Below are 12,322 nucleotides of genomic sequence, written 5' to 3'. Positions count from 1 at the left end.
CCCGGGAGTGGAGAACTGGGAGGCGGATTTCTTGAGTCGCCAGACTCTTCATCCGGGGGAGTGGGAACTTCATCCGGAGGTCTTTGCCCAAATACTTCAACGTTGGGGCAAACCAGAGATAGATCTCATGGCGTCTCGCCAGAACGCCAAACTTCCTCGCTACGGATCCAGATCCAGGGATCCGGGAGCGGTTCTGATAGATGCTTTGACGGCGCCTTGGAACTTCAGGATGGCTTATGTGTTTCCACCCTTCCCACTGCTTCCTCGGTTGATTGCCAAAATCAAACAGGAGAGAGCATCAGTGATTCTAATAGCGCCTGCATGGCCGCGCAGGACTTGGTATGCAGATCTAGTGGACATGTCATCCTGTCCGCCTTGGTCTCTACCTCTAAGACAGGACCTTCTGATTCAGGGTCCATTCAAACATCAAAGTCTAACTTCTCTGAAGCTGACTGCTTGGAAATTGAACGCTTGATTTTATCAAAACGTGGTTTTTCTGAGTCGGTTATTGATACCCTGATACAGGCTAGGAAGCCTGTTACCAGAAAGATTTACCATAAAATATGGCGTAAATACCTATACTGGTGTGAATCCAAAGATTACTCCTGGAGTAAGGTTAGGATTCCTAGGATATTGTCTTTTCTACAAGAAGGTTTAGAAAAGGGTTTATCGGCTAGCTCATTAAAGGGACAGATCTCAGCTCTGTCCATCTTGTTACACAGGCGTCTGTCAGAAAATTCAGACATCCAGGCCTTTTGTCAGGCTTTAGCTAGGATCAAGCCTGTGTTTAAAACTGTTGCTCCGCCATGGAGTTTAAACTTAGTTCTTAACGTTTTACAGGGTGTTCCGTTTGAACCCCTTCATTCCATTGATATAAAATTGTTATCTTGGAAAGTTCTATTTTTAATGGCTATTTCCTCGGCTCGAAGAGTCTCTGAGTTATCAGCCCTACATTGTGATTCTCCTTATCTGATCTTTCACTCAGACAAGGTAGTTCTGCGTACTAAACCTGGGTTCTTACCTAAGGTTGTCTCTAACAGGAATATCAATCAAGAGATTGTTGTTCCATCCTTGTGTCCAAATCCTTCTTCAAAGAAGGAACGTCTTCTACACAATCTGGATGTAGTTCGTGCCCTCAAGTTCTACTTGCAGGCAACTAAAGATTTTCGCCAAACTTCTTCCCTGTTTGTCGTTTATTCTGGACAGAGGAGAGGTCAAAAAGCTTCTGCTACCTCTCTCTCTTTTTGGCTTCGTAGCATAATACGTTTAGCCTATGAGACTGCTGGACAGCAGCCTCCTGAAAGAATTACAGCTCATTCCACTAGAGCTGTGGCTTCCACTTGGGCCTTTAAGAATGAGGCCTCTGTTGAACAGATTTGCAAGGCTGCAACTTGGTCTTCGCTTCATACTTTTTCCAAATTTTACAAATTTGACACTTTTGCTTCTTCGGAGGCTATTTTTGGGAGAAAGGTTCTTCAGGCAGTGGTTCCTTCTGTATAATGAGCCTGCCTATCCCTCCCGTCATCCGTGTACTTTTGCTTTGGTATTGGTATCCCAGAAGTAATGATGACCCGTGGACTGATCACACATAACAGAAGAAAACATAATTTATGCTTACCTGATAAATTCCTTTCTTCTGTTGTGTGATCAGTCCACGGCCCGCCCTGTTTTTTAAGGCAGGTAAATATTTTTTTAAATTATAATTCAGTCACCACTACACCCTTGGCTTCTCCTTTCTCGTTGGTCTTTGGTCGAATGACTGGAGGTGACGTAGAGGGGAGGAGCTATATAGCAACTCTGCTGGGTGAATCCTCTTGCACTTCCTGTTGGGGAGGAGTTAATATCCCAGAAGTAATGATGACCCGTGGACTGATCACACAACAGAAGAAAGGAATTTATCAGGTAAGCATAAATTATGTTTTTCAGACCCGCTCTCTGCTGAGCGGGTCTGTTATTTTTACACAGCGCATCGGGCCAGCTGTATAGTCACAGCCCGGCCCGACCGCGCCATAACACTAAGTGCAGCTCGCTCCTGCTGTCAGACAGAGCAGGAGCGAGATGCACTTAGTGTTATGGCGCAGTCGGGCCGGGCTGTGTAAAAAAAACAGACCCGCTCAGCAGATAGCGGGTCTGAAAACCTGTCATATTTTTAAAAAATTAAAAGGGCAAATAAGGTTTTATAACGATAAGGCTAATATAATGTTATATAATTCTGCACTATGTGCAGAATTATATAACATTATTTTTTACGTTTACTGTCCCTTTAAGTCTGGTGTGTTTGAGACTTTAACAGAGTGAGAAAATACACTTTTTTGGTACTTTGCCGTTGCTGGCTGTTTTTCTCCTCTCTGCATATCTGCTTACTTTTATAGTGAGTAATCATCCATATTTCCATCTTAATATGGAAAGAGTCCACAGCTGCATTCCTTACTTGTGGGAAATACTGAACCTGACCACCAGGAGGAGGCAAAGACACCCCAGCCAAAGGCTTAAATACCTCCCCCACTTCCTCATAACCATAACACCAGTCATTCTTTGCCTTTCGTCACAGGAGGTTGGCAGAGAAGATTTCGGAACAGTCTCTTTATGGAGGGTAGTACTCTTCGAGATGGGACTGGAGTTTTAAGAAGTCCTGTCAGCCTCTCAGTGAGAGCATGGGTGAGAGTTCGGGGATGCAGGGAGAGTCTTTCTGCGAAACCATCCAGACTCATATTAACAGCTCCATAGGCAATCAGCGTTGACAAGTTTTGCTGCCTGCTTTCTTCACTCACTTAGGTCCATGTCAGAAGCGATGCTACTATCTGTCACACTTGAAGGGCCGTGTTCCTGTTCCACGGCATAGATTCTGGTAAGATCGTTCATATTTTATTCATGTATGATAACGCAAGAAGACAGGGCCACAATGTGACTCCTTTCATCTGTTTAGAATCAACAGTTAATATCTCCTTAGAGGGATTATTGAACAGGGGGGGGGAATAATCTTATATGTATGTTTGATATTATGCTGCTTTTATGTGATGTTATGGAATATACAGGTTTCATGTTGAGAGCCATGCAGCTTGGGGCGCTTTCTCATAGCAGGGACGGTCCTGCATTGTGCACCATGTGATTCATTCCCTTTTTCCTGACCGGGTGTCTATTAGAGAGGAGTCATAAATCTCTGTACTGTCTGGGTCATATTAGGTGGTGAGTGCCCCAGCCATTAGGGTATAAGGGTGCAGTTTTTTTTAATACAATAAGATGTTTTATTTTCTATAGTTCTCCTGTTATTGCACTAGCGATGGAGGATTCTGTTACTTTAGAGGGCACTCCCTCTATTCCTAATGAGTAATTCCTGTCTATATGGTGAGCAGGCCTTAGTTGCGCCCTCTCAATTATGTTCCATATGCCTTGATAATGTGATAATATCAAACATGTTTGATACCACGGAGCCGTTCACCTCTGAGGAGTTGTCATCCAGTGAGGTGCGTACCCTATATTCTTATGTCTCTACACATGCAGTTTTCCCGTAGCATTGCTGATTCTCCATCTGGAGGGGGCCTTTTTCACCAGACGTTACTGCGCAGTTCAGATGGCGGTGTCTGCGGCCTTTAATGCTTTACCTCGCCCTGCTAAGCGCAAGCGATATGTTACATATTGCACTCCTTCCCAGAGTACATCAGATAATTTATATGATTTAACTGAGGGTTATCCAAGGATGAAGTTCTTTTTGAGACTTCAGAGTATGAACATTCTGGGTCGGAGTCTGCTCCCTCTAAACCTCCGGCTGCGGAGGAACCAGACTTTAGTTTAGCAATTTGCGCTTTCTTCTAAAGGAAGTTTTTGGCGAATTCAGTGGTTCCAGAGGCCAAGTTAGAGGACAGGGTGGTACCTTCTACTTCCCTGCTCCTGTTAGATGGTGAACATTATTAACAATGAATGGGACAGGATTGGATTCCTTTTCCCCCTTTTCTCCCTTTAACAAATTGTCCCCGGTCCTGGACTCTCAATGGAGTTGTGAGGTTCCGTCCCTAAATGCGATGGTGTTATCTTCACCCCTGCTAAACGTACTACTATCACACTTGATGATAGTTCTTTGTTTGAAGAGCCCATGGATAAAATATGGAAACTCTGTTAAGAAAGATGTTTCAATATACAGGATATTTGTTTCAACCGGCGGCGGCTGTTGCCACGGATACTGGAGATACTACCTTCTGGTGTGACTCCTATAGGATTTGATCGGGGTGGAAGATCCCCTCGACGTTACTCAGAAATGATTTACGGCATGTTGAAAAATTCAGTTGAGCTCTCCTCTTGGAATGTGGGGGGCATCACCTCCCCAACCAAGAGGAAAAGGATTCTTAATTCGTTGAAACGTCTTTCAACAGATATAGCAATGATCAAGGAGACGCATCTATCACTTAAAGAAATGGATAAGCTTAAACTAGGCTGGGTTGGGGAGGTGATTGCTGCCCCTGCATATAAAAGGAAAAGAGGAGTAGCATTTCTCATTAATAAGAACTTAGATTATCAAATATTATCTAAGGAAGTAGATAAAAATGGGAGATTTATAATTACAGAAATCCTAACACAAAACACACTCTTAGTTATCTGTAACATATATGCTCCTAATACATTACAAGTGGAATTTTGGAATCTATTGTATAGGAAACTATTATTATTTGTAGATGTTAATCTGATAGTGGCCGGAGATTTTAATTTAACTGTCTATCCAGTATTAGACAGATTACGGATTAAGAATCCTTCTAGATATAATAAGGAAGCTAAGTTTTTTCGAAATTTTATCAAAAAATTAAAACTTAAAGATATATGGCGCAGCCAGAACCCAGATTCCAAGCAATTTACATGTGAATTCAAATCCTACCGTACATTTTCTAGGATAGATATGTTTTTAACAAGTAAATACCTGGCTCTGTTCGAGACCAAGGCTGACATTAAGGAGATTCTGATCTCAGATCATGCTCCGATTACTTTGTCAATTAAAGTCAAGAAGTCACAGGAAAGCGGGATTGGGAATGTTTTTTTTTCCCCTACATTTTTATTAAATGATCTAGGATTTAGGAACTGGTTAAAAGAAAAGTGTACAGAGTTTAAATTCCACAATCAAGAATATATATGTAAACCAGAGATATTTTGGGAGACAGCGAAGGCAGTACTCAGAGGAGAAATCAAGGCTTATATGGTTAAAAAAAGGGAGAATGGAATGCAAGAGATCTGCAATTGGCCAATCAGTTTAGGAATAAATACATATTTTATATACAATCCCAGAACAAAGAAAGCTGGAAAAAATATCAAGAAGCTAAACTGGAAAGAGAAACCTTCCTTAATAATCAACTGGTAAAAACAGAGGTAAGGAATAAAGCTAGCTTTGATAAATTTGGCCCTAGATCTTCAAAATTCTTGGTCGGTATTATTAAAAGTAGGAAAAAAAAATAATAATATAGAAGCTATAAAAATAGGGGAGCAGCGTCGGACGACTATCAAAGATATACAGGAAGCTTTCTTTCAATATTTAAAAAAGTCTATGCTAAGGATCCAATTTCATTAAATAATAAAGAAGCTTTCTGGAGATCATTGAATCTACCTAAAATCAGTAGAGATTCTCTGGCTGAACTGAATAGGGAAATACAACAAGATGAAATTATACAAGCTATTAAAGATGCTTCTAACTTAAAAGCCCCTGGACCAGACCAGATCCCGGCTGAGTTCTATAAGATATTAGCAGAGCATATAACACCTACTCTTGTTTCCCTGTATAATAAATATTACTTACAAAATTAAATGCTATCTAATTTTTTTACAAAATCTAACATAGTGTTAATTCATAAAAAAGACAGGGATCCTGAGTCTATGGATTCTTATCGTCCTATTTCTCTCCTCAATACAGATTATAAAATCCTTGCATCTATCATAGCGAACCGACTGAAACAAGTTTTAGATCCTCTTATTCACTTCGATCAGATGGGATTTATGCAAGGAAGAACAGCACAAAAAAATATTAGAACGGTACTAACAATAATTGAGTTCTGCCAAAATAAAAAGAATATACGGGAAAATCAGAGACAGAGAGTGGAGGACCTTGCATTAATTATGTTGGACGCGGAAAAAGCATTTGACTCCATATCATGGGATCATCTATTCACCTCACTTGAAAAATTTGGGATATCCGGGCATTTTTTAAACTTTATCAAACTATTATATAGTAAGCCTGCTTCCTCTTTGATGATTAATGGTAATATAACCCCAAATCTCAAGAAAGGGACTAGACAAGGCTGTCCACTTTCTCCTCTGCTCTTCAATATTTCACTAGAATCGTTGGCAATTGCCTGTAGAAGAATGCTTGAAGGGGTTGTGAATGGAGGAAGGAACCATGTGTTATCACTGTATGCGGATGATATCCTATTATATGTTAAGAATTCAAAGGTTTTTATTCCAAAACTACTAGAGATCTTAAAAATATATAGTTCTTTTACTGGGTATAAAATCAATACAAACAAGTCAGAAATATTATGGATTATTAAACATAAGAACAGTTTAACGGAAAACCCCTTCTCCTTGGCAAAGCAAAAGATAAAGTATCTAGGAATAATGCTTGCTAAAGATCCCAATCAGTGGTATAATTTAAATTATCTTCAGTTATGGAGTAAAATCTTGACATCCCTACATGATTGGTCTAGTCTTCCACTGTCTCTCTCTGCCAAAATCTCCCTAATTAAAATAATTATTTTTCCTAAAATATTTTTTTCTAATACAGAATCTAACAGTATTTATCCGTTGTAAAGAGATTAAAAAAATGTATTCACATTGTACTAAATTTTTCTGGGGTACAGGCAAGCTGCGTATCTCTATGAAAAAGCTGACACGTAACAAAGAGGAGGGAGGTATGGCGCTACCCGATATTAAGATATATAACTGGTCAAGTATGGCTAAAATAGCATTAGAATGGCTATCGGGGGCAGATTATATTATTAATTCCCAAGTGGAAGAGAGTATTATTTTCCCGTATGCTCTTAAGACACTCCCACATTTGTATACCACTAATAGGCTTAAATTGAATATTCCAAAGTTTACTTTTTTAAACATAATAAAAGCCTGGAACAAGATATGTAATGGGCTGGGAATAGATAACACCTTTTCTACTTTGCTTCCCATTTCTGGGAATCCGGAGTTTGAACCCGGATTAGACTCCAGATTATATCATATATGGGCACAAAAAGGGCTCAAATATCTGGCTCAACGTATAAATGAGGAAACATGTTCTATTAAGCTTTTCGAACAACTGGTACAAGAATTTGATATCAGGAATAAAGATTTCATCGCATATCTGCAGGTTAGGCACTTTATCGCAGTAAAGGAGATTTGTAGAAGAGGAACGACCACGTTAAAAATCTTAGATATAATAATTAAAATATATAAAGCCGGTCTCCACTCTACATCCCTCCTATATAAAAACTACGTAGCACAGCAAGGAAAAAAAGATATTAGCCTACTATATGCCAAATGGTTAGTGGATCTTGAGAATCTGCAATTTGCTGACTTTAAAGATGTATTTATTAGAATTAATAAATATACAACATCGGTAATTAGGAAAGAGTCACATATGAAACTAATAAACAGAGCATATATTACTAAAGTTCAGAAACTATGGTGTCGGATTAATTTCTGGTTGAACAGATTTTTAAATAGCAAAATCTTGCTTAATAAGTATTATACAATTTTACTATGTGAGGAGAGGTACACCCAGAACAAAGAACTTATTAATTTAGCCATATTAATTGGCAGACAACTTATTCTTAGAGCATGGAAAGATAAGCATAGTCCTAGTTTCCAAGGTTTTTTGACGAAAATTAGACTTCAGATAGCAGTAGAGCAATATAAGGTTCTAAATAACCCAAACAGTAAAGGCAATCAGTTTTTAAAAAAATGGGATAAGGTACTTCTCTCTTTCACGACAAATTTTCAGCTGCAAATTCTTTATCCTATGAGACAAATAACAGAATTTATTATAGCTATGCTGGCTTCAGAGTGGTATCCGGTAGAGTGGAAAAATATCCTTTAAACTGGAAGGTTAGAAGGGGCCTCAGAGCGGAGGGGAATCAGGGAGGGAAGACAAGAGAGGAAAATTATATTTATTTGTTTGTTTTTTTTGTGTGTGTTGTGTCTATGTTGTTATGATTTTAAATAACTAACATAGCCGTAATGAAAGGTGTGTGTAGGATATCCGTTAGAAATGTATAAAAAAAAAAATCAAGTTTCCTTTTTTTGGGTTAATCCTTTTATTGTAAAAGAGCTGGCCAGATTATAATGTGAGAACTAGGAATATATAGTTAGGCTATAATAGGAGAGAGATCTACCTTTTTTCCTTTTCTTTTGTGTTTTGTTTTTCTGTCTTTGTATAATAGATAAAATCGCAACAACAGGTTTTGTGAGCTATATTGTTAAAAGCTGAATGATCCTGCGGAGTCAATAGAATAAGGATGGATCTTGTAATGAAAATGGATGTTTGTTTACTCAAGAAATGTATCCTGTTTTCTTTTTCTTGCTTTTGGATACCGTAACAATGTATAAACATCCCTGTTGTTGATTAATAAAGATTATATAAAGAAAAAAAAAGAAAAGATTTACGGCCTTGAGGGTTGTTAATTCTTTTATCTGTGCTGCTATTAGGCAGTTTATTCGCTTGAATGCTATGGCTTCAAATTTTTCGGTTCAGGCCCGTCGGGTTCTGGCTGAAGTCATGGTCTGCGGATATGACTTCTAAGTCTAGACTTCTTCCCTCCCTTTAAGGGAATGATTTTGTCTGGTCCAGGCCTAACATGGTCCACGGTCACAGGGGGCAAGGGTGCCCTCCTACCGCAAGAGTATATGAACTAATCTAAGGGACGATTTTCATTCTGATAAAGCCTATGTCAGCAGTCCTCTGTTAAGCCAGAGCAAACCAAGAGCTCTTGGAATCAGGCTTAGTCCTGGAATAAATCCAAGCAGAGCAAGAAGCCCGCAAGTCTACTTAGGCATGAATGGGCGGTCCCCAGTCCTCTTCTGGATCGTGTAGGGGGCAGTATGTCGCTCTTTTCAGTCGCTTGGTTCAGGGACATGTAGGATCCATGGGTCCTGGAGGTAATAGCTCAGGGTTACAAGATAGGTTTTTAAGTCTCAGCCACCCAAGGGCAGATTCCTCCTGTCTTCCTGACCAGAAAGAAGGGAAGCTTTTCTGGGGTGTGTACAGGATCTGTCCTCTAGGAGTTATTGTCCCGGTGCCTATCGCAGTAAGAGGTTTAGGATACTATTCAAACCTTTTCATGGTCCCTAAGAAGAAGGGAACTTTCCGTCCGATTCTGGACCTAAAGTGCTTAAGCAGGTTTTTAAATGTCCCCTCATTTAAGATGGAGACAATAAGGTCAATTCTTCCCCTCATTTGAGAGGGGTAGATCATGACCATGATAGATCTGAAGGATGCTCCCTTCTCATACCAATCCTTAAGGACCACTTCCAGTTCCTAAGGTTTGCATTCCTGGACCAGCACGTCCAGTTTATTGCCCTTCCGTTTGGTCTAGCTAAAGAAATTTTTTGAAGAGTGGACCATTCGGAATATCTCCTCTGTCTTTGATCCCATGGATGGCAGATAATCTAGAGAGAGTTCTCTTGTATCAAGTACCAGGGTAGAATTATCGGGTACTATTATAGTCTCCATAGACATGAGAATATTTCTAACAGATCAGAGACGTTGCAAGCTAGCTTCAACATGTCTTGCCCTCCAGATCTCCTTAAGGCCATCTGTGGCTCGGTGTATGGAGGTGATTGGTCTCATGGTGTCCAGCTTGGACATAATTTTCTTTGCCAGGTTTCACGTCAGACTGTTGCAACTGCGCATGCTGAACTAGTGGAACGGCAATCATTCGGATCTTTCTCAACAGATTTCTCTGGAGAGCCAATCGGGACAATCGCTCTCTTTGTGGTTTTGTCAGGATCACTTGTCCTGAGGGACGTCCGTCTCAAGACCATCCTGGGTGATTGTAACTACGGTTGTGAGTCTGTCAGTATGGGGAGCTGTTTGGGGTGCCAGGAAGGCACAGGGCATCTGGTCTCAGGAGGTAAAGCTCCCTCCTGATCTCATTTTGGATCTTCGGGCAATATACAATGCTCTGAAGGCTTGGCCTCTGCTGGGTTCGTCCCAGTTAATCAGATTCCAATCAAACAATATATCCTCGGTGGCTTACATTGACCATCAGGGGAAACAAGAAGCTCCCTAGTTTTGAGGGAAGTATCTCTGATTCTTGTGTGGGGGAGACCCGCGTTTGTTCGCTGTCAGTAATCCACTTTCCGGGTGTGGACAACTGGAAATCGGATTCCTCATCAGACAATCCTTTCATCCGGGAGAATGGTCTCTCCATCTCGAGTGTTTGCAGAGATTTGAAAGAGAAAGATCTTATAATATCTCAATACCAGGCTACCCAGATCGGGGTAGAGGTACAGGGATCCTCAGGCGGAGCTAACAGATGCATTAGCGGTGCCTTGGAAGTTCAGTCCAATTTATCCTTTTCGACCGTTACCACTACTTCCTAGTGTAGTGGCTCGAGTCAAGCAGGCGTTCGTGATACTGACTGCTCCATCTTGGCCACAATGGATATGGTTCGTGGATCTAGTGGGGATGTCATCATCTCTTCTGTGGAAGTTACCTTGTTCACCAATGTCTCTGAGGCTGACTGCGTGGATTGAACGCTTAGTCTTAGCCAAGAGAGGGTTTTCTGAGATAGTTATTTTTACTCTCATTCAAGCTTGTAAGCTGGTTGCTCGTCGCATCTATCATAAGGTGTGGAGGACCTACTTATTCTGTTCTCCAGGATGAACTGGAGAAGGGCTTTTCTGCAAATCCCCTGTCTGTGTTACTGCACAAAAGGTTTTCAGAGCTTCCAGATGTGCAGCCATTTGTTAAGGCTCTGCTGGGATCAGACCTATGTTTAGATCTAAGGCTCCTCCTTGTTTAAATCTTGTCCTTAAGGTTTTGCAATGGGGTCCGTTGGAGCCTATACATGAAGTAGAAATTAAATAGTTGTCTTGGAAGGTTCCTTTTCTACTGACTATTGCTTCTGCGTGCAGAGTATCTGTGGTTGCTGCCTTGCAATGCGTCCCTCCTTATCTAGTTTTTCATGCCGATAAGGCTGTTCTACGAACCAAGTTAGGTTTTCTTCCTAAGGTTGGGTCAATTCGCAACATCAATCAAGAGATTGTGGTTCCTTTCTTATGTCCTAATCCTCCTTCGTCAAAGGAATGTTTACAACATATTTATGGATGTGGTTTGTGCTTTGACGTTCTATCTTCGGGCCACAAAGGAATTTAGACAAGCCTCTTTCTCTGTTTGTTCTCTTTTCCGGGGAGCGTAGGGGTCAGAGGGCCTCTTCGACTTCCTTATCTTTTTGTGTGAGGAGTGTCATCCGTTTAGCATAGAAACAGTGGGACATAAGCCCCCTCTGAGGATTACAGCTCATTCTACGAGAGCAGTAGTTTCCTCTTGGGCCTTCAAAGATGAGGCCTCTATGGATCAGATTTGTAAGGTGGCTATCTGGTTCTCCTTACATACTTTTCCCAAAATTTTACAAGTTTCATGTTTTTGCTTCTGCCGAAGCAGCCTTCAGGAGAAAGGTTTTGAGGCTGTGGTGCCCTCTGATTAGGATCCGCCTCTCTTTTTTTCCCTCCCGTTAGCATTCCATGTACTCTAGAGCTTGGGTATATGTTTCCCACAAGTAAGGAATGCAGCTGTGGACTTTTCCCATATTAAGATGGAAAATATAAATTATGCTTACCTGATAAATTTATTTCCATCTGTATGGGAAGAGTCCACAGATCCCGCCCATGTTCTATTATGGGCGGCCCTAAATTTGAAATTTTTTCTTCTGTCACCTTTTTCACACTGATATTTCTCCTACTGTTCCTTGTTCCCTCAGCAGAATGACTGGGGTTATGAGGAAGTGGGGGAGGTATTTAAGCCTTTGGCTGCGGTGTCTTTGCCTCCTCCTGGTGGCCAGGTTCAGTATTTCCCACAAGTAAGGAATGCAGCTGTGGACTCTTCCCATACAGATGGAAATGAAATTATCAGGTAAGCATAATTTATGTTTTTATATGGTTCAACATTTTAGCAAGCTAAGAATATTAAGTGGGAGTTTACCCATAGAAAGGACATTATGGAAGATAGCCAGAATTTAGCAATTTTTGACAAGTGTTTTTTTTATTTATTTATTTTTATTATTATTTTTATTTTTTCCCCAGTCTACCCTGTCAAATGCTTTCTCAGCATCAGTAGAAATTAGGGAAATAGGTAAGTTAT

Source organism: Bombina bombina, chromosome 1, assembly GCF_027579735.1.
Source record: "Bombina bombina isolate aBomBom1 chromosome 1, aBomBom1.pri, whole genome shotgun sequence".
Classification (NCBI taxonomy): domain Eukaryota; kingdom Metazoa; phylum Chordata; class Amphibia; order Anura; family Bombinatoridae; genus Bombina; species Bombina bombina.
Note: the sequence above shows the minus strand (reverse complement) of the source record.